The following is a 20,069-nucleotide window of genomic DNA, read 5'->3' on the forward strand; positions in this document are numbered from 1 at the left end:
GGTTACTAAATGGGCTGAAGCCAATTAACCTACAAACCTGTACGTCTCTGGGATGTGAGAGGAAACCGGAGCACCCGGAGCAAACCCACGCAGGTCACAGGGAGAACATACAAACTGCACACAGACAGCACCCATAGACAGGATTGAACCCGGGTCTTTGGTGCTGTAACTCTACCACTGCACCACTGTGCCGCCAAACCTGTTATGGATCGGAACCAGTGGCTCTGATAGATCTTTACGTTTAATGCCACCTATCTAGTGAATTAAAGTCACATAGTCGCCAAAGTTTGCGTTTGATCGAGGGTTGCCAACTATCTCACTCCCAAATACGGGACAAGGTGACGTCACCACCCCGTGCCCCACGTGACCTCACCCAGCCAGCGGCCGCCATTGGTGGAGCGGGAGCACATGGCCGCTGGCTGGGTGAGTTCTCGTGGGGCGCGTGGCGGTGACGTCACCCTTTGTCCCTTATTTGGGAGCGAGGAAGTTGGCAATCATACTAATACGGGACAAGTAGTATAAGAAAATATAAGAAAATAACTGCAGATGCTGGTACAAATTGATTTATTCACAAAATGCTGGAGTAACTCAGCAGGTCAGGCAGCATCTCGGGAGAGAAGGAATGGGTGACGTTTCGGGTCGAGACCCTTCTTCAGACTGATGTCGGGGGTGGGACAAAGGAAGGATATAGGTGGAGACAGGAAGATAGAGGGAGATCTGGGAAGGAGGAGGGGAAGGGAGGGACAGAGGAGCTATCTGAAGTTGGAGAAGTCGACGTTCATACCACCGGGCCGCAAACTGCCCAGGCGAAATATGAGGTGCTGCTCCTCCAATTTCCGGCGGGCCTCACTATGGCACTGGAGGAGGCCCATGACAGAGAGGTCAGACTGGGAATGGGAGGGGGAGTTAAAGTGCTGGGCCACCGGGAGATCAGTTGCGTTAATGCGGACCGAGCGCAGGTGTTCAGCGAAGCAATCGCCGAGCCTGCGCTTGGTTTCGCCGATATAAATCAGTTGACATCTAGAGCAGCGGATGCAATAGATGAGGTTGGAGGAGGTGCAGGTGAACCTCTGTCTCACCTGGAAAGATGTTTGGGTCCTTTGATGGAGTTGAGGGGGGAGGTAAAGGGACAGGTGTTGCATCTCGTGCGGTTGCAAGGGTACCCAAACCACCCTAATCCCGGGCACTTTCCCCTGCAACCGCACGAGATGCAACACCTGTCCCTTTACCTCCCCCCTCAACTCCATCAAAGGACCCAAACAGTCTTTCCAGGTGAGACAGAGGTTCACCTGCACCTCCTCCAATCTCATCTATTGCATCCGCTGCTCTAGATGTCAACTTATTTATATCGGCGAAACCAAGCGCAGGCTCGGCGATCGCTTCGCTGAACACCTGCGCTCGGTCCGCTTTAATGCAACTGATCTCCCGGTGACCCAGCACTTTAACTCCCCCTCCCATTCTCAGTCTGACCTCTCTGTCATGGGCCTCCTCCAGTGCCATAGTGAGGCCCGCCGGAAATTGGAGGAGCAGCACCTCATATTTCGCCTGGGCAGTTTGCGGCCCGGTGGTATGAACATCGACTTCTCCAACTTCAGATAGTTCCTCTGTCCCTCCCTTCCCCTCCTCCTTCCCAGATCTCCCTCTATCTTCCTGTCTCCACCTATATCCTTCCTTTGTCCCACCCCCGACATCAGTCTGAAGAAGGGTCTCGACCCAAAACGTCACCCATTCCTTCTCTCCCGAGATGCTGCCTGACCTGCTGAGTTACTCCAGCATTTTGTGAATAATACGGGACAAGGGCGGTCCTGTCCGAGACAAACCAATTTTGCCCAAAATGCGGGATGTCCCGGCTAATACGGGACAGTTGGCAACCCTACAAGCCACCGGGAGATCAAGTAGGTTAAGACGGACTGAGCGGAGGTGTCCCTGCACAGGTACACAGGTAGAATGGGTTTAGAGGGATATGGGCCAAAACGCGGGCAGGTGACAATAGAGAATAGGTGCAGGAGGAGGCCATTTGGCCCTTCGAGCCAGCACCGCCATTCAATGCGATCATGGCTGATCATTCAGAATCAGTACCCTGTTCCTGCCTTCTCCCCATACCCCCTGACTCCGCTATCCTTAAGAGCTCTATCTAGCTCTCTTTTGAATTCATTCAGAGAATTGGCCTCCACTGCCTTCTGAGGCAGAGATTTCCACAGATTCACAACTCTCGGACTGAAAAAGTTTTCCTCATCTCCATTCTAAATGGCCTACCCCTTATTCTTAAGCTGTGGCCCCTTGTTCTGGTCTCCCCCAACATTGGGAACATGTTTCCTGCCTCTAACGTGTCCAACCCCTTAATAATCTTGTACGTTTCGATAAGATCCCCTCTCATCCTTCTAAATTCCAGTGTATACAAGCCTAGTCGCTCCAGTCTTTCAACATATGACAATCCCGCCATTCCGGGAATTAACCTAGTGAACCTACGCTGCACGCCCTCAATAGCAAGAATATCCTTCCTCAAATTTGGAGACCAAGTTGGGCTGAAGGGCCTGTTTCTGTGCTGTATCACTGTATGACTCGAAGACGCTCATCACAGGTTATGGCACTATGATCCATTTTTAAACCTAGGGCTCCATGACTCTAAGACCCCGTGACTATCACCATGTCCCTATGGTTCTGTAACTCTACGTTTTCCATTTCTTTCAGGAGGCTGCCTGTGTCTCAATACCACCTTCACCTCCATTATCTTGTGACGGAAACGCATTCTCACCTCAGGTAAAGGCGCTACAATCTACTTTCGAAGCCCATGTTTAAAGAACTGATGATATCAGCAGAAGATATTTGTGCTGCGGTTTGGGTTTTGGAACGACGAAACTATTAATTAAATTGATGGTACAGTCTGGAGCTTATCTGCTGAAAGGTTGTTTTAATAGACCGCCTTTCATCATAATTTGAAATCCATATTCATTCATTATTTCCACAAAGACGCCATCTGTTTATGGACAAATCTCTTTGTAAGTGGGGAGATAATCTTGGCTTCCGACACATCTGCAATATGATTCCCTTCCAATGATGCATCCTCTGTATAGACGCAAAATCTGACATTGTTTAGTTAAGTTTAGATTTTTAGATTTAGATTTAGAGATACAGCGCAGAAACAGGCCCTTCGGCCCATCGGGTCCGCGCCGCCCAGCGATCCCTGCACACTAACACCATCCTACACACACACTAGGGATAATTCTGACATTTACCCAGTCAATTAACCTACATACCTGTACGTCTTTGGAGTGTGGGAGGAAACCGAAGATCTCGGAGAAAACCCACGCAGGTCACGGGGAGAACGTACAAACTCCGTACAGACGGCGCTCGCAGTCGGGATCGAACCTGAGTCTCCGGCGCTGCATTCGCTGTAAGGCAGCAACTCTACTGCTGCGCCACCGTGCCGCCCCAAAGTTTAGTTTAGAGATACAGCGCGGAAACAGGCCCTTCGGCCCACCGAGTCCGCGCCGACCAGCGATCCACGCACACTAACACTAACCTATGCGTTAGTGACAGCCAGTGACTTGGGAGTGTGGGAGGAAACCGGAGAACCCGGAGAAAACCCACGCAGGTCACGGGGAGAACGTACAAACTCCGTACAGACAGCGTCCGTAGTCAGATGGAACTTCGAAGAGTTTATTCTAGTAAAGGGTGTGCAGGTACATTGTTCCTTGAAAGTGGCGTCACAGGTAGATAGGGTGGTCAAAAAGGCTTTCAGCACATTGGCCTTCATCAGTCAGAGTACTAAGTATAGAAACAGTGAATTGAAGATGTTGGTTTATACCAAAGATAGACACGAAGTGCTGGAGTTACTCAGCGGGTCAGGCAGCATCTCTGGAGATGGTCAATGTTTCCGGTCGGAACCCTTCCGCAGACCAGTCTGAAGAACTGTTCCGACCCAAAACATCACCCATTTTTTTTCTCCAGAGATGCTGCCTGAGCCGCTGAGTTACTCCAGCAACTTGTGTCTATTTATCGAGTATAGAAGTTGGGAGGTCATGTTACAGTTGTACAAGACATTGGTGAGACCACATTTAGAGTATTGTGTAGGAAGAAACTTCTTCTTCTTGCGCGTGGCAGGAACAGCCTAAAGTTGTAGGCCAAGGGTGGACATCCAGGCCAGGGCAGCATCAGGTGCTGGGTGGATAGAAACATAGAAACATAGAAAATAGGTGCAGGAGTAGGCCATTCGGCCCTTCGAGCCTGCACCGCCATTCAATATGATCATGGCTGATCATCCAACTCAGTATCCTGTACCTGCCTTCTCTCCATACCCCCTGATCCCTTTAGCCACAAGGGCCACATCTAACTCCCTCTTAAATATAGCCAATGAACTGGCCTCAACTACCTTCTGTGGCAGAGAATTCCACAGATTCACCACTCTCTGTGTGAAAAAAAATGTTCTCATCTCGGTCCTAAAAGACTTCCCCCTTATCCTTAAACTGTGACCCCTTGTTCTGGACTTCCCCAACATCGGGAACAATCTTCCTGCATCTAGCCTGTCCAACCCCTTAAGAATTTTGTAAGTTTCTATAAGATCCCCCCTCAATCTTCTACATTCCAGCAAGTACAAGCCTCTGCCTTGATGCCACCAGGGAAAAGCCTCAGTGGGCAGTCATTCACGAGGGATGTGTGGGATGTTCTGGTCTGGATATCTGCAGTGGCAAGCAGGGCCGTCTGTCTGTCATCCCCCACGTGTGCAGGTGAAGGGCTGTTCTTGCATGGAGGGTGGGGATCCTATTCAGGGTTGGCCATTGCTCGCGCGGAGGTCAGATCCCGGTGGTTTCACTGTGGGGTCTGTGATCACCTCTTCGTTGTTGGTGTTGGCATCTTTCCAGGCCCTGGGCTACTCAGTCTCGGCGTCAAAGTCTTCCAGGGATTTGTTCCAGAAGGGTTTGTGGAGGAAGTTGCTGCAGATGATACGCCGAAGGTCGACACAAAATGCTGGAGTAACTCAGCGGGTCAGGCAGCATCTGCGGAGAACATGGATAGGTGACGTTTCCCAGAGTGCTGGAGTAACTCAGCGGGTCAGGCAGCATCTCTGGAGACAAGGAATGAAGTGAAGTTTTGTGTCGAGACCCTTCTTCTGACTCTGAAATATTGTGAAGACTTTGCATTTGCTGTGTGTCTGGAATCCACAATCACACGGACACCTGAGTTACTCCAGCATTTTGTGTCTATCTTTAGAGGTTTGTGTTCTGTTTTGGGCACCCCGTTATACGAAAGATGTTGTTAATCTGGAAAAGATGTAGAGTAGATTGCCGAGGATGTTGGCAGGACTTGAGCAAAGATAACACAAGAACACAAGAACACAAGAAAATAGGAGCAGGAGTAGGCCAACTGGCCCCTCGAGCCCGCTCTGCCATTCAATACGATCATGGCTGATCCCACCCCAACCCCCTTCTCACTATCGCCCTTGTTCCCACCCAAAAGAACCATGTGAACCGTGGGAGAGGCAAAAAAACGGATAAAAACCCAGGCCAATTTAGGAAAAAAATCCGGGAAATTCCTCTCCGACCCCAAGCTAGGCGATCGTACCTTGTCCAGGAGATTACTCAGGTGTTACTATACTAACCATAGCTCATGTCCACTTCCCTGCCCGCTCCCCGTAACCCCTAATTCCCTTGTCTATTAAAAAACAATCTATTTCCGTTTTTAATTTATTTAACGTTCCTGCTTCCACAGCTCCCTGAGGCAGCAAATTCCACAGACTAACCACCCTCTGAGTGAAGACGTTTCTCCTCATCTCAGTTTTCAAAGAGCCCCCTCTTATTAATGATGACAATGATACTTTAAGGTCACTTGTACCGAGCTAGCTGCAGTGAGATTCTGTGTTTTCCTTGTACAAAGTACACAAAAGTGTCGGCTTCCAAACATCTCACTCCCAAATAATGGACAAAATGCCAACTATCTTAGTTGGATAGTTGGAAGGTGGAAGTTGGATAGTTCCTAGGATGTGGTGTATCTGTCCTGATGAATTACTCCAGCACTTTGTGTCCAACTAAAATACCGGATGCCTTGTCCTCCACCACTGTCTGTGACGATGAATTCCACATAAAAGTAATCGTGACACATAATATGCATGATCAGAGCCACGATAGTCAGCTCTAACCAAAGGGGCTAGCAGAATCAAGGGATATGTGGAGAAGGCAGGCACGGGTTAAGGCCCTGTCCCACTTAGGTGATGATAAGGTGACTGCCGGTGACTAGGCTGTGGCTGAACATTGGCCGGGGTGACGCGGGCGTGACCGTGATCGTGATCGTGAGGAGTCTTCAATGAATCGTAGCGGATCTCGGCGTGTCGCGGAAACATTTACCTGCTAGACATTTCTGTGCGGCGGCTGGCTTGTGGCCAGGTACGGCAGCTTATTGCGGGCGCTGTCTGTCGCACGCTGTCCCCAGGTTTGCTAGGTTGTCGCAGATGCGTTTAGAAGCACATAATATTAGATTAAGAAAAGGCATTCGAAGACACCAGAAGATAGTTTTGTTTAACCAGTTTAATTTTTCAAAGGGAAACGTTTTTTTTGTTGAACAGATCCGTAATTTTGTTTGTTCATCGGAGGGGATGCCGACTGAATTTGTAGTTAACTAGCTAGCGGTTTCACAATTTAGCCTTTAGCTAGCCTTTGGGCTTAACAGGCTAGATAGTTGAAGTAACCCCCGTTTACAGTATGTTAGGATATTTTCTCTCACTTTGTTTGGGATAGTGGGGATGGGGGGAGGGAAAGTCCGAGTTTTGTGTGTGTTTTTGTGTTGGTGGTCTTCCTGTTTTTTTGTTTGAGGCAAATTATTATGTCGCTGCTTATGTAATACAATTTACACCTTCTGATGGTACCTGGGGATGATGATGTGCGTGGGAGGGTTACCATGGTGAGCTGGAATGTCCGCGGCATGGGCCACCCAATTAAACGAGCTAAGGTGTTTTCACATCTTAGGTCTTTATCTGCCGACCTTGTGTTCCTCCAAGAAACTCACATTAGAACATTGGGGCAGAGACAGTTGCGCTGCAGATGGGCAGATCAGATATTTCAATCCACATTTTCTAGCAAAGCCCGCGGGGTGGCAATTATGGTTAAGAAAAACATAGATTTCAGACATATTTCTACAGTAAGTGACCCGAATGGTCGATTTCTCATAGTAACTGGGTACCTTTACTCTGTTCATGTAACACTGCTTAACATTTATGGTCCGAATATTGATGATGCAGCTTTCTTTCGCAAAATCTTTGATAAGCTACCTGACCTTTCTAATACGAATGTGATTGTTGCAGGGGACCATAACACAATCCTTGACTGGCACCTGGATAGGTCATCAAATAAAATGTGTAGCCCTTCGAATGCATCCACGGTTTTGAAAAATCTCATCTCCTTCACCAATTTAGTTGACATTTGGAGGATACAGCATCCCACAGACAGAGAATACTCTTTTTTTTCTAAAATGCACAATTCATACTCTCGTATCGATTATTTTTTATTAGACTCGAAACTCATACCTAATGTAATAAATACCAAATATCATAACATTTTGATCTCAGATCACGCTCCAACCTCAATTATCTTTGACTTTAAGCTGTCTAAACGATGTGCTAAATGGCGACTACGCCTTTCCTTGCTTAATGATGGAACTTTCTGTAAATACATGTCTGAAAAAATTACAGAATATTTGGAGACCAATGACACTTCTGATGTCTCGGACTCCACCTTGTGGGAAGCTTTCAAGGCAGTTATGAGGGGTCATATTATTTCGTATGAAGCGTCTTTAAAGAAATCCAGAGAGAGACGTCTACAAGAAATTGATTCGGAGCTTTCTCCAATGGAGACGTTGTATCGGAGCACAAACAACCCCCAAACGCTGCAAAATATGCTCAGTCTTAAATATGAGTATAACACGATTCTAACAAATCAAGTCAGTGACCAGCTACTGCGACTGAAACAGCGATATTTTGAATTAGGGGACAAACCGCATACATTGTTAGCCCGTCAGCTTAGAGGGCAACAAGCAAGTAGGGCCATACATATAATAAAATCAGGCAAGGGTGTTGCTTTAACCGATCCAAAATTAATAAATGAACGCTTTGAGGAGTATTATCAAGAGCTGTATAAATCCAAAGCTAACGGTGATATCAATGCATGGTTAAAAAAGTTGGACATACCAAAATTAGATAGTGCCTCTTGTGAGGCCTTAAACTCAGAACCCTCCTCTGTAGAAATCAAGGATGCAATTAGGTCGTTGCAAAACGGCAAGAGCCCTGGGCCAGACGGTTTTGGAGTCGAATTTTATAAGAAGTTTGCTGACCAGGTAACTCCGATTCTGCACAGGATGCTCTCCCACTCAATCGAGTTGAAAAAGCTCCCACCGTCATTGTACAATGCTAATATTTCTCTCTTATTGAAACAAGACAGGGATGAAACCAATCCCTCCTCATACCGACCAATTTCTATGCTTAATTTGGATTTCAAGATTTTTACTAAAATAATGGCGACTAGACTAAATAAGTGTATAGAATCCATTATCCATACGGATCAGACCGGGTTCATCCCCAATAGGTTCTCTTTCTTTAATGTTAGAAGAGTAATGAACATTATGTATCACAAATTCGATAGTTCTTCCAAACAAGCCATTCTGTGTTTAGACGCAGAAAAAGCTTTCGATCAGGTTGAGTGGGGATATTTACTCAGAGTGCTGGAAGAGTTTGGTCTTGGAGCCTCTTTTATTTCCTGGGTACGTCTTATATATGCTCATCCCACCGCTTCCATACTCACAAACCAGGATAGGTCACCCCCTTTTGCCCTTCAGAGGGGTACGCGACAGGGCTGCCCCCTCTCGCCGCTCCTCTTTGCGTTAGCCATTGAGCCGCTGGCAATTGGCATAAGAGGGCATGCGCTTATAAAACCGATAATACTGGGTGGGGTGGAACATAAGATTTCGCTTTATGCGGATGATATTGCCATCTTTGTATCTGACCCTGAACATTCTGTTCCTTACCTATTCCAGCTTATTAATTCCTTTGGCGAGGTCTCAGGTTACACTATAAACTGGCAGAAGAGTGAACTTATATCGATAACAGCAGAATTAGACCCTGTATTCTTAGCCAACATGCAGTTTAAAACAAATCCGGATAGTATAAAATATCTGGGCATTAAAATATCTAAAAACCCCAAGACCCTTTTTAAAATTAACTTTACCGAAAGGTTGAACAAACTAAAGGAGAACATAGAGAAATGGAGAACGTTGCCTATTTCCTTGATTGGCCGCGTGAACGCAGTAAAGATGGTCTCCCTGCCGAGATTTCTGTATTTATTTCAGAATGTTCCTGTTTTTATCCCCAAATCCTACTTTAAGTTAATCGATTCTATCATTATGCCATTTATTTGGGGATATAAAGCACACAGGATCTCAAAAGCTTATCTTCAAAAAACGAGGGAACATGGGGGACTGGGGTTACCGTGCTTTTTATATTACTATTGGGCGGCCAATGTTAGAGTCATGGTATACTGGCAGTATGCATATGAACGGGGAGTTGGATATGACCTGCCACCTTGGCTGGCGATTGAAAAAAGCTTAACCCCAAAAACTTCTCTCCCTGCTCTCCTTTTTTCATTACCCAGATCTCTCACCTCTCTTAGAGAGGATCATTTCACTCTGTCCAATGCTCAGAGAATATGGCACCAAATTAGGAAAGCTTGTGAGCTTCCGAATACGTCAATGCACGCCCCAATCTGGCATAACCACGCTTTCTCCCCATCATTTACAGACACAGCATTCAAAGAATGGAGCTGTAAAGGGATAGTTACAATAAAAGATCTTTACATAAATAGACACTTTGCATCATTTGATCAGCTACAATCCAAGTTCTCATTGCCCAAAACTCAATTCTTCAGGTACTTACAGCTGAGAAATTATGTTCGACAAAACAATTCGCTTTTTGAGTCCCTGCCCGAAGACGACTTGTTGTCCAAAATTTTGCTGGGTCTAGATAAATCTACTTTAAAAATAAAACAAACCTGGGAAGAAGACCTTAACATTGAAATTGATGACGATGTCTGGAAGGTAGTACTGAAAAGTATAAAATCCTGTTCTATTAATTCTAGGCTACAACTGATTCAATTCAAGGTTATACACAGATTACACTACTCTAAGGTTAAGCTGCATAAAATCTTTCCTGATCTCTCACCTTTGTGTAATAGATGCAAGACCGCTGAGGGTACACTCGCTCACCACTTTTGGACTTGTCCAAAACTTCACAACTTTTGGTGTCTTTTATTTCAATGGTACTCCACTGTTTTAAACGTCACTTTAACTCCGGACCCTGAAACTGCTCTATTCGGGTATTCCACAACGCTTGAGAAGCTAGACCATAATGCTCGCACAATCTTGGTTTATGGTATGGTAATTGCCAACAGATGTATTTTGAAACTATGGAAATCAGACTCTGCTCCTCAGTTTGAGACTTGGTTAAGAGAATTAATGGGCATATTACACGTAGAGAGGTTGAGATATGAATTGTCTGGCAACCCTCAAAAGTTCTTCACCATATGGAACCCAGTGCTGCAGCATATTAAGGACAAGTAAAACGATCCCCTCAATGCCACATGCTTTGGTACCTTCTTTGAATCCAGCAGTGAAAATACTGAAATATTTGACTTGTGAAAATTACCTTGCCTCATATTTTTGTGCTTTTGTCTTTTTTTGTTACATTGTAGTTATGTTTTTTTAAAATGTATTTTTATTTATTTATTTGTTTGTTTTTGTTTGTTTGTTTTCATGATTATGTAGGGAAGGGGAAGGATGGGGTTTACTGTTGTTGTTATATGCATTGTAATCAATTATAAAATAAAAAAAATTAAGAAAAAAAAAAAAAAAGAAAAGGCATTCGAAGACACCAGAAGATAGTTTTGTTTAACCAGTTTATTTACCGTCAGGACATTTGACGGGTAGATTGGAGGTGACGGTTTGACGGTCAGGTAAGCGTGGGGATTTGACAATGTTTCCAAAGACGGTGTAATCTCTTAGCCAGGCGCTAGTTTCACAAAGAAAGTGACTCGTGTCGACCTGACTCGGCATTGTCGCGGTCATTGTCGTGGTCATTGTCGTGGTCATTGTCGTGGTCATTGTCGTGGTCATTGTCGTGGTCATTGTCGTGGTCATTGTCGTGGTCATTGTCGTGGTCATTGTCGTGGTCATTGTCGTGGTCTTTGTCGTGGTCATTGTCGTGGTCATTGTCGTGGTCATTGTCGTGGTCATTGTCGTGGTCTTTGTCGTGGTCATTGTCGTGGTCATTGTGGTAGGGGAAAAGAAAATGTCGGCGATCTGCTACGACTTTGACAGTCGCCGGCAGTCGCCTTAAAAACCGCGTAACTGGGACAGGCCCTTTACTGATTGTGGACGATCAGCCATGATCACGATGAATGGCGGTGCTGGCTCGAAGGGCCGAATGGCCTCCTCCTGCACCTATTGTCTATTGTCTATTGAAGGGCCACATGGCCTCCTCCATAGAAAACATATTTTCTATGTTTGTATGTTTCTAACCACAAATGTCGGAGATATATTTACTTATTTACTTCTGTTATGAAAACTCTCTTTGGCACTTTGTGGCAATTAAGACTCGATCTCATCAAAGCACACGACAGTTTTTTTTCTTTTTAGTTCAGCTACACTTGACCTTGGAGTGCAATTAGTGCCCATCCTGAGCACATTAGTATCCGCCTCTGTACTGTCGCTAAGAATGAATTTTGAAGACAGTGAAACAAAAAATTATTGTAAACAATTATTTTTGTGTATTTAAGATGGCTGCAACAATGATGCTAATGGCAGGAGGGGGTAAAGTCATCATCTTAGTAGCAAGTGGTAACAACAATGGCGACAATAGTGGTAGACACAGAGTGCCGGAGTAACTCAGCGGGTCAGGCAGCATCTGTGGAGAACATGGATAGGTGACGTTTCACAGAGTGCTGGAGTAACTCAGCGGGTCAGGCAGCATCTCTGGAGACAAGGAATGAAGTGAAGTTTTGTGTCGAGACCCTTCTTCTGACTCTGAAATATTGTGAAGACTTTGCATTTGCTGTGTGTCTGGAATCCACAATCACACGGACACCTGAGTTACTCCAGCATTTTGTGTCTATCTTTAGAGGTTTGTGTTCTGTTTTGGGCACCTTGTTATACAAAAGATGTTATTAATCTGGAAAAGATGCAGAGAAGATTGCCGAGGATGTTGGCAGGACTTGAGCCCAGATAATGATGACAATGATACTTTAAGGTCTCTTGTACCGAGCTAGGTGCAGTGAGATTCTGTGTTTTCTTTGTACACTCCCAAATAATGGACAAAATGCCAACTATCTTAGTTGGATTGTTGGAAGGTGGAAGTTGGATAGTTCCTAGGATGTGGTGTATCTGTCCTGATGAATTACTCCAGCACTTTGTGTCCAACTAAAATACCGGATGCCTTGTCCTCCACCACTGTCTGTGACGATGAATTCCACATAAAAGTAATCGTAACACATAATATGCATGATCAGAGCCACGATAGTCAGCTCTAACCAAAGGGGCTAGCAGAATCAAGGGATTATGTGGAGAAGGCAGGCACGGGTTAAGGCCCTGTCCCACTTAGGTGATGATAAGGTGACTGCCGGTGACTAGGCTGTGGCTGAACGTTGGCCGGGGTGTCGCGCGCGGGCGTGATCGTGACCGTGAGGAGTCTTCAATGAATCGTAGCGGATCTCGGCGTGTCGCGGAAACATTTACCTGCTAGACATTTCTGTGTGGCAGCTGGCTTGTGGCCAGGTACGGCAGCTTATTGCGGGCGCTGTCTGTCGCACGCTGTCCCCAGGTTTGCTAGGTTGTCGCAGATGCGTTTAGAAGCAAGTAATATTAAATTAAGAAAAGGCATTCGAAGACACCAGAAGATAGTTTTGTTGAACCAGTTTATTTACCGTCAGGACATTTGACGGGTGGATTGGTTATTGTCGTGGTCATTGTCGTGGTCATTGTCGTGGTCATTGTCGTGGTCATTGTCGTGGTCATTGTCGTGGTTATTGTCGTGGTCATTGTCGTGGTCATTGTCATGGTCATTGTCGTGGTCATTGTCGTGGTCATTGTCGTGGTTATTGTCGTGGTCATTGTCGTGGTCATTGTCGTGGTCATTGTCGTGGTCATTGTCGTGGTCATTGTCGTGGTTATTGTCGTGGCCATTGTCGTGGTCATTGTCATGGTCATTGTCGTGGTCATTGTCGTGGTCATTGTCGTGGTCATTGTCGTGGTCATTGTCGTGGTCATTGTCGTGGTCATTGTCGTGGTCATTGTCGTGGTCATTGTCGTGGTTATTGTCGTGGTCATTGTCGTGGTCATTGTCATGGTCATTGTCGTAGGGGAAAAGAAAATGTCGGCGATCTGCTACGACTTTGACAGTCGCCGGCAGTCGCCTTAAAAACCGCGTAACTGGGACAGGCCCTTTACTGATTGTGGACGATCAGCCATGATCACGATGAATGGCGGTGCTGGCTCGAAGGGCCGAATGGCCTCCTCCTGCACCTATTGTGTATTGAAGGGCCACATGGCCTCCTCCTGCACCTATTGTCTATTGTCTATTGAAGGGCCACATGGCCTCCTCCATAGAAAACATATTTTCTATGTTTGTATGTTTCTAACCACAAATGTCGGAGATATATTTACTTATTTACTTCTGTTATGAAAACTCTCTTTGGCACTTTGTGGCAATTAAGATTCGATCTCATCAAAGCACACGAGAGTTTTATTCTTTTTAGTTCAGCTACACTTGACCTTGGAGTGCAATTAGTGCCCATCCTGAGCACATTAGTATCCGCCTCTGTACTGTCGCTAAGAATGAATTTTGAAGACAGTGAAACAAAAAATTATTGTAAACAATTATTTTTGTGTATTTAAGATGGCTGCAACAATGATGCTAATGGCAGGAGGGGGTAAAGTCATCATCTTAGTCGCAAGTGGTAACAACAATGGCGACAGTAGTGGTAGACACAGAGTGCCGGAGTAACTCAGCGGGTCAGGCAGCATCTCTGGAGAACATGGATAGGTGACGTTTCACAGAGTGCTGGAGTAACTCAGCGGGTCAGGCAGCATCTCTGGAGACAAGGAATGAAGTGAAGTTTTGGGTCGAGACCCCTCTTCTGACTCTGAAATATTGTGAAGACTTTGCATTTGCTGTGTGTCTGGAATCCACAATCACATGGACACCTGAGTTACTCCAGCATTTTGTGTCTATCTTTAGAGGTTTGTGTTCTGTTTTGGGCACCTTGTTATACAAAAGATGTTGTTAATCTGGAAAAGATGCAGAGAAGATTGCCGAGGATGTTGGCAGGACCTGAGCCCAGATAATGATGACAATGATACTTTAAGGTCTCTTGTACCGAGCTAGGTGCAGTGAGATTCTGTGTTTTCCTTGTACACTCCCAAATAATGGACAAAATGCCAAATCATCATCTTAGTAGCAAGTGGTAACAACAATGGCGACAGTAGTGGTAGACACAGAGTGCCGGAGTAACTCAGCGGGTCAGGCAGCATCTCTGGAGAACAGGGATAGGTTGAATTTAGTTTCATACTGAAAGGTCCTGACCTGAAACGTCACCTATCCATGTTGAGGGGGATGGAGTGGGGAGGGGAAGGGGGGTGGAGGGAGGAGGAGGGGGGAGGAGAGGGGGGGTGGAGGAGGGGGTGGGGGAGGAGCGGAGGGGTGGAGGGAGGGGAGAGGTGGAGGAAAGGGGGGTGGAGGGAGGGGAGAGGGGGAAGGGGGTGGAGGGAGGGGAGGAGAGGGGGTGGTGGTGGGAAGAGGTGGGGGAGGAGTGGGGGGGGAGGGTGGGGGAAAGTGGAAGGGGAGGAAAGGTGGGTGGAGGGAGGGGAGAGGGGGAGGAGCGGAGGGGTGGAGGGAGGGGAAAGTGGGAGAAGAGGGGGGTGGAGGGAGGGGAGAGGACGGGGGAGCAATGGATAATAGACAATAGACAATAGGTGCAGGAGTAGGCCATTCAGCCCTTCGAGCCAGCACCGCCATTCAATGCGATCATGGCTGATCACTCTCAATCAGTACCCCGTTCCTGCCTTCTCCCCATACCCCCTCACTCCGCTATCCTTAAGAGCTCTATCCAGCTCTCTCTTGAAAGCATCCAACGAACTGGCCTCCACTGCCTTCTGAGGCAGAGAATTCCACACCTTCACCACTCTCTTACTGAAAAAGTTCTTCCTCATCTCCATTCTAAATGGCCTACCCCTTATTCTTAAACTGTGGCCCCTTGTTCTGGACTCCCCCAACATTGGGAACATGTTTCCTGCCTCTAATGTGTCCAATCCCCTAATTATCTTATATGTTTCAATAAGATCCCCCCTCATCCTTCTAAATTCCAGTGTATACAAGCCCAATCGCTCCAGCCTTTCAACATACGACAGTCCCGCCATTCCGGGAATTAACCTAGTAAACCTACGCTGCACGCCCTCCATAGCAAGAATATCCTTCCTCAAATTTGGAGACCAAAACTGCACACAGTACTCCAGGTGCGGTCTCACCAGGGCCCGGTACAACTGTAGAAGGACCTCTTTGCTCCTATACTCAACTCCTCTTGTTATGAAGGCCAACATTCCATTGGCTTTCTTCACTGCCTGCTGTACCTGCATGCTTCCTTTCATTGACTGATGCACTAGGACACCCAGATCTCGTTGAACTCCCCCTCCTCCTAACTTGACACCATTCAGATAATAATCTGCCTTTCTATTCTTACTTCCAAAGTGAATAACCTCACACTTATCTACATTAAACTGCATCTGCCATGTATCCGCCCACTCACACAACCTGGGGGTGGAGGGTGGGGGAAAGGGGGAGGGGAGGGGGTGGAGGGAGGGGAGAGGGGGAGAAGAGGGGGGTGGAGGGAGGGGAGAGGGGAGGGGGAGGCGGGGAGGAGAGAGTGCTGCACTAATGCAGGAGTGGTTTGGGCCCAACGGGTCCACTTTTTCTAGTTTACATAGAAGATTGAGGGGGGATCTTATAGAAACTTACAAAATTCTTAAGGGGTTGGACAGGCTAGATGCAGGAAGATTGTTCCCGATGTTGGGGAAGTCCAGAACAAGGGGTCACAGTTTAAGGATAAGGGGGAAGTCTTTTAGGACTGAGATGAGGAAACATTTTTTCACACAGAGAGTGGTGAATCTGTGGAATTCTCTGCCACAGAAGGTAGTTGAGGCCAGTTCATTGGCTATATTTAAGAGGGAGTTAGATGTGGCCCTTGTGGCTAAAGGGATCAGGGGGTATGGAGAGAAGGCAGGTATGGGATACTGAGTTGGATGATCAGCCATGATCACATTGAATGGCGGTGCAGGCTCGCAGGGCCGAATGGCCTACTCCTGCACCTATTTTCTATGTTTCTATGTTTCTATGTAAAATGGAAGAAAAATTAAGAATGTTTCAGTGCCTTTAACGATGAGCAAATGGCAAATATTCTGAATTGGTTCAGGATTTTGTAAATGCATTACAGTTTGCAATATTATTCACATGCATTTGAATGTGTGATATTACCAATTTAAGGCTCTCATTAATTAAGGCATCTATCTTCTGGAGATTTAAAAAAAAGATATCAACTTCTCAAATATAATTGCTGGAAGCTTGTATATTGACAGACCACCTACAGGTTTCGTTGGATTTCTCCGATCTTAACGCGAACTTTTCCAAATGCCTCTTCACAGCGGGGTCTTCTAATCATGAAGTAACTGTGCGGAGAAATAATTGGATTTAAACTTAAGAAACGATCGTCCCTTATACATTTTAAAGTTATAATTCTTGGGAGGATCAGAATGAATGTAATTTATAAAGACCCTTCAAAGAGATATGATGTTTTCTATTGCAAAGAAAAAATAACCATCTTGGGGAGAAAAAAAAAAGCCTTCTCACCAGAGAACTTCTCTGTCCTCATTTATTTATTATGTTTTGGACAACTTGTACACGCTGGAATTTAGAAGGAAGAGAGGGGATCTTATCGAAACGTATAAGATTATTAAGGGGTTGGACACGTTAGAGGCAGGAAACATGTTCCCAATGTTGGGGGAGGCTAGAACAAGGGGCCACAGTTTAAGAATAAGGGGTAGGCCATTTAGAACTGAGATGAGAAAAAACTTTTTCAGTCAGAGTTGTGAATCTGTGGAATTCTCTGCCTCAGAAGGCAGTGGAGGCTAATTCTCTGAATGCATTCAAGAGAGAGCTAGATAGAGCTCTTAAGGATAGCGGAGTCAGGGGGTATGGGGAGAAGGCAGGAACGGGGTACTGATTGAGAATGATCAGCCATGAAGTGCCGAATGGCCTCCTCCTGCACGTATTGTCTATTGTCTATCGATGCCAAGGTAAACTGATTTCATCTACCTGCACATAATCCATATCCCTCTATTCCCTGCACTTTCATTTGCCTATCTAGTTTAGTGCAGTTGAGTTTATTGTCACGTGTACCGAGGTACAGTGAAAAGCTTTTGTTGCGTGCTAACCAGTCAGCGGAAAGACAACATATGGTTACAATCGAGCCGGCAAAGTCCTACCAAGGATAGTACGAGGGTCACCAATGAGGTAGATAGTAGTTCAGCACTGCTCTCTGGTTGTGGTAGGATGGTTCAGTTGCCTGATAACAGCCGGAAAGAAACTGTCCCTGAATCTGGAGGTGTGCGTTTTCACACTTCTGTACCTCTTGCCCGATGGGAGAGGGGAGAAGAGGGAGTGGCCGGGGTGAGACTGGTCCTTGATTATGCTGCTGGCCTTGCCGAGGCAGCGTGAGGTGTAGATGGAGTTGATGGAAGGGAGGTTGGTTTGTGTGATGGTCTGGGCTGCGTCCACAATTTGCTGCAATTTCTTGTGGTCTTGGATGGAGCTGTTCCCAAACTAAGTGTGTTTCCTACACCCACTAGGGACAATTTACAATTTACAGAAGCCAATTAACCTACAAGCCTGCATGTCTTTGGAGTGTGGGAGGAAACCGGAGTGCCTGGAGAAAACCCACGCGGTCAGAGGGAGAATATGTGCTTTGAAGTTTGTACATTCTCCCCGTGACCTGCGTGGGTTTTCTCCGGGTGCTCCGGTTTCCTCCCACACTCCAAAGACGTGCAGGTTTGTAGGTATATTGGCTTTAGTAAAGATTGTAAATTGTCCCCAGTGTGTATAGGATAGTGGTTGTGTGCGGTGATCTCTGGTCGACGCGGGCTCGATGGGCCGAAGGGCCTTTTTCAAGGCTGTATCTCTGAACTAATCTAAACGTACTAGCTCCACACAGGCAGCACCCCATAACCCAGCATTATCCTACACATTAAGGGACAATTTTTACCGAAGCCAATTAACCTACAAACCTGCACGTCTTTGGAGTGTGGGAGGAAACCGGAGCACCCGGAGAAAACCCACGCAGGTCACGGGGAGAACGTACAAACTCCGTACAGATGGCGCCCGTAGTCGGGATGGAACCCGGGTCCCCGGCGCTGTGACGCAGCAACTCTACCGCTGCGCCACCGTGACGCCCCATTAGAAAAAGAACTGTGATTGAGAAAAAAAAGGGAACTTCTTTACAAAAAGAACTACTCATCAGTCGAAAAAAATGAACACTAAACCTATTTAAAAATAAATTGCCCATGCTGATGCAGGGAGACTGTGTGCATCATCTTAAGTAACATTTGCACAGATTGAGTGGAGATAGACTGGTGCACTGTCAAATCAGGCTGAGTATTTAAACGATTTGTGTAATGGAATCATTAATAGTGGTCGGCATTTGTACTAAGTATTTTACAGCTGCTATTTTGGACTCTAGTTTAGTTTAGTTTAGAGATACAGCCCAGAAACAGGCCGTTCGGCCCACCGGGTCCGCGCCGACCAGCGATCCCCGCACACTAACACTATCCTACGTGCACTAGGGACAATTTACACTTATACCAAGCGCACAAACCCTGGCCAATTAACCTACAAAACCTGCACGTCTTTGGAGTGCGGGAGGAAAACGGAGCACCTGGAGAAAATCCACGCAGGTCACGGGGAGAGCGTACAAACTCCGCACAGACAGCACCCGTGGTCGAGATGGAACCCGGGTCTCTGGCGCTGTGAGGCAGCAACTCTACCGCTGTGCCACCATGCAACCCCTTTACTTTAGCGATATAGCGTGGAAACAGATCTTTCGGCCAACTGAGTTTGCGCCGACCAGCGATTACCCTGTATACTATCGGAGGTATTTATTTCACAGAGTGCTGGAGTAACTCAGCGGGTCAGGCAGCATCTGTGGAGAGAAGGAATGGGTGACGTTTCGGGTCGAGACCCTTCTTCAGACTGATGTCAGGGGGGCGGGACAAAGGAAGGATATAGGTGGAAACAGGAAGATAGAGGGAGAACTGGGAAGGGGGAGGGGAAGAGAGGGACGGGGAATTATCTAAAGTTGGAGAAGTCAACTGTCCTTACGGAGTTTGCACGTTCTCCCCGTGACCTGCGTGGGTTTTCTCTGAGATCTTCGGTTTCCTCCCACACTCCAAAGACGTGCAGGTTTGTAGGTTAATTGGCTGGGTATAAAGGTAAAATTTGTCCCTAGTGGGTGTAGGATGGTGTTAGTGTGCGGGGATCGCTGGTCGGCGCGGACCCGGTGGGCCGAAGGGCCTGTTTCCACACTGTATCTCTAAACTAAAAATAAAAAATAAAAAAAACTCCAAGTGATGCGAAATTCTACAGAAGCTGGGGAAGACGACAAGGGTAGTTCACGTGTAAAATTATAAAAGGACTGGACAAGCTAGATACAGGAAAAAAGTTCCCACGGTAGCGCAGCGGTAGAGTTGCTGCTTTACAGCGAATGCAGCGCCGGAGACTCAGGTTCGATCCTGACTACGGGTGCTGCACTGTAAGGAGTTTGTACGTTCTCCCCGTGACCTGCGTGGGTTTTCTCCGAGATCTTCGGTTTCCTCCCACACTCCAAAGACGTACAGGTATGTAGGTTAATTGGCTGGGTAAATGTAAAAATTGTCCCTAGTGGGTGTAGGATAGTGTTAATGTACGGGGATCGCTGGGCAGCACGGACTTGGTGGGCCGA

The 20,069-nt window shown here is 46.6% G+C and overlaps 1 protein-coding gene across 1 annotated transcript in view; it reads left to right on the plus strand.

Annotated features, from left to right (window-relative positions):
• LOC144592184 (teneurin-3-like) overlaps positions 1-20,069 on the plus strand; it is a 2,027,615-nt gene that overhangs the window by 1,154,921 nt on the left and 852,625 nt on the right. Inside the window, exon 7 of the mRNA XM_078396656.1 lies at positions 2,692-2,760. The gene's annotated coding sequence lies outside the window, so the exon portion shown is untranslated. The remainder of the gene's footprint in view (positions 1-2,691; positions 2,761-20,069) is intronic.

The sequence above is a fragment of the Rhinoraja longicauda genome, chromosome 3 (assembly GCF_053455715.1).
Source record: "Rhinoraja longicauda isolate Sanriku21f chromosome 3, sRhiLon1.1, whole genome shotgun sequence".
In the NCBI taxonomy this organism is placed as follows: Eukaryota; Metazoa; Chordata; class Chondrichthyes; order Rajiformes; family Arhynchobatidae; genus Rhinoraja; species Rhinoraja longicauda.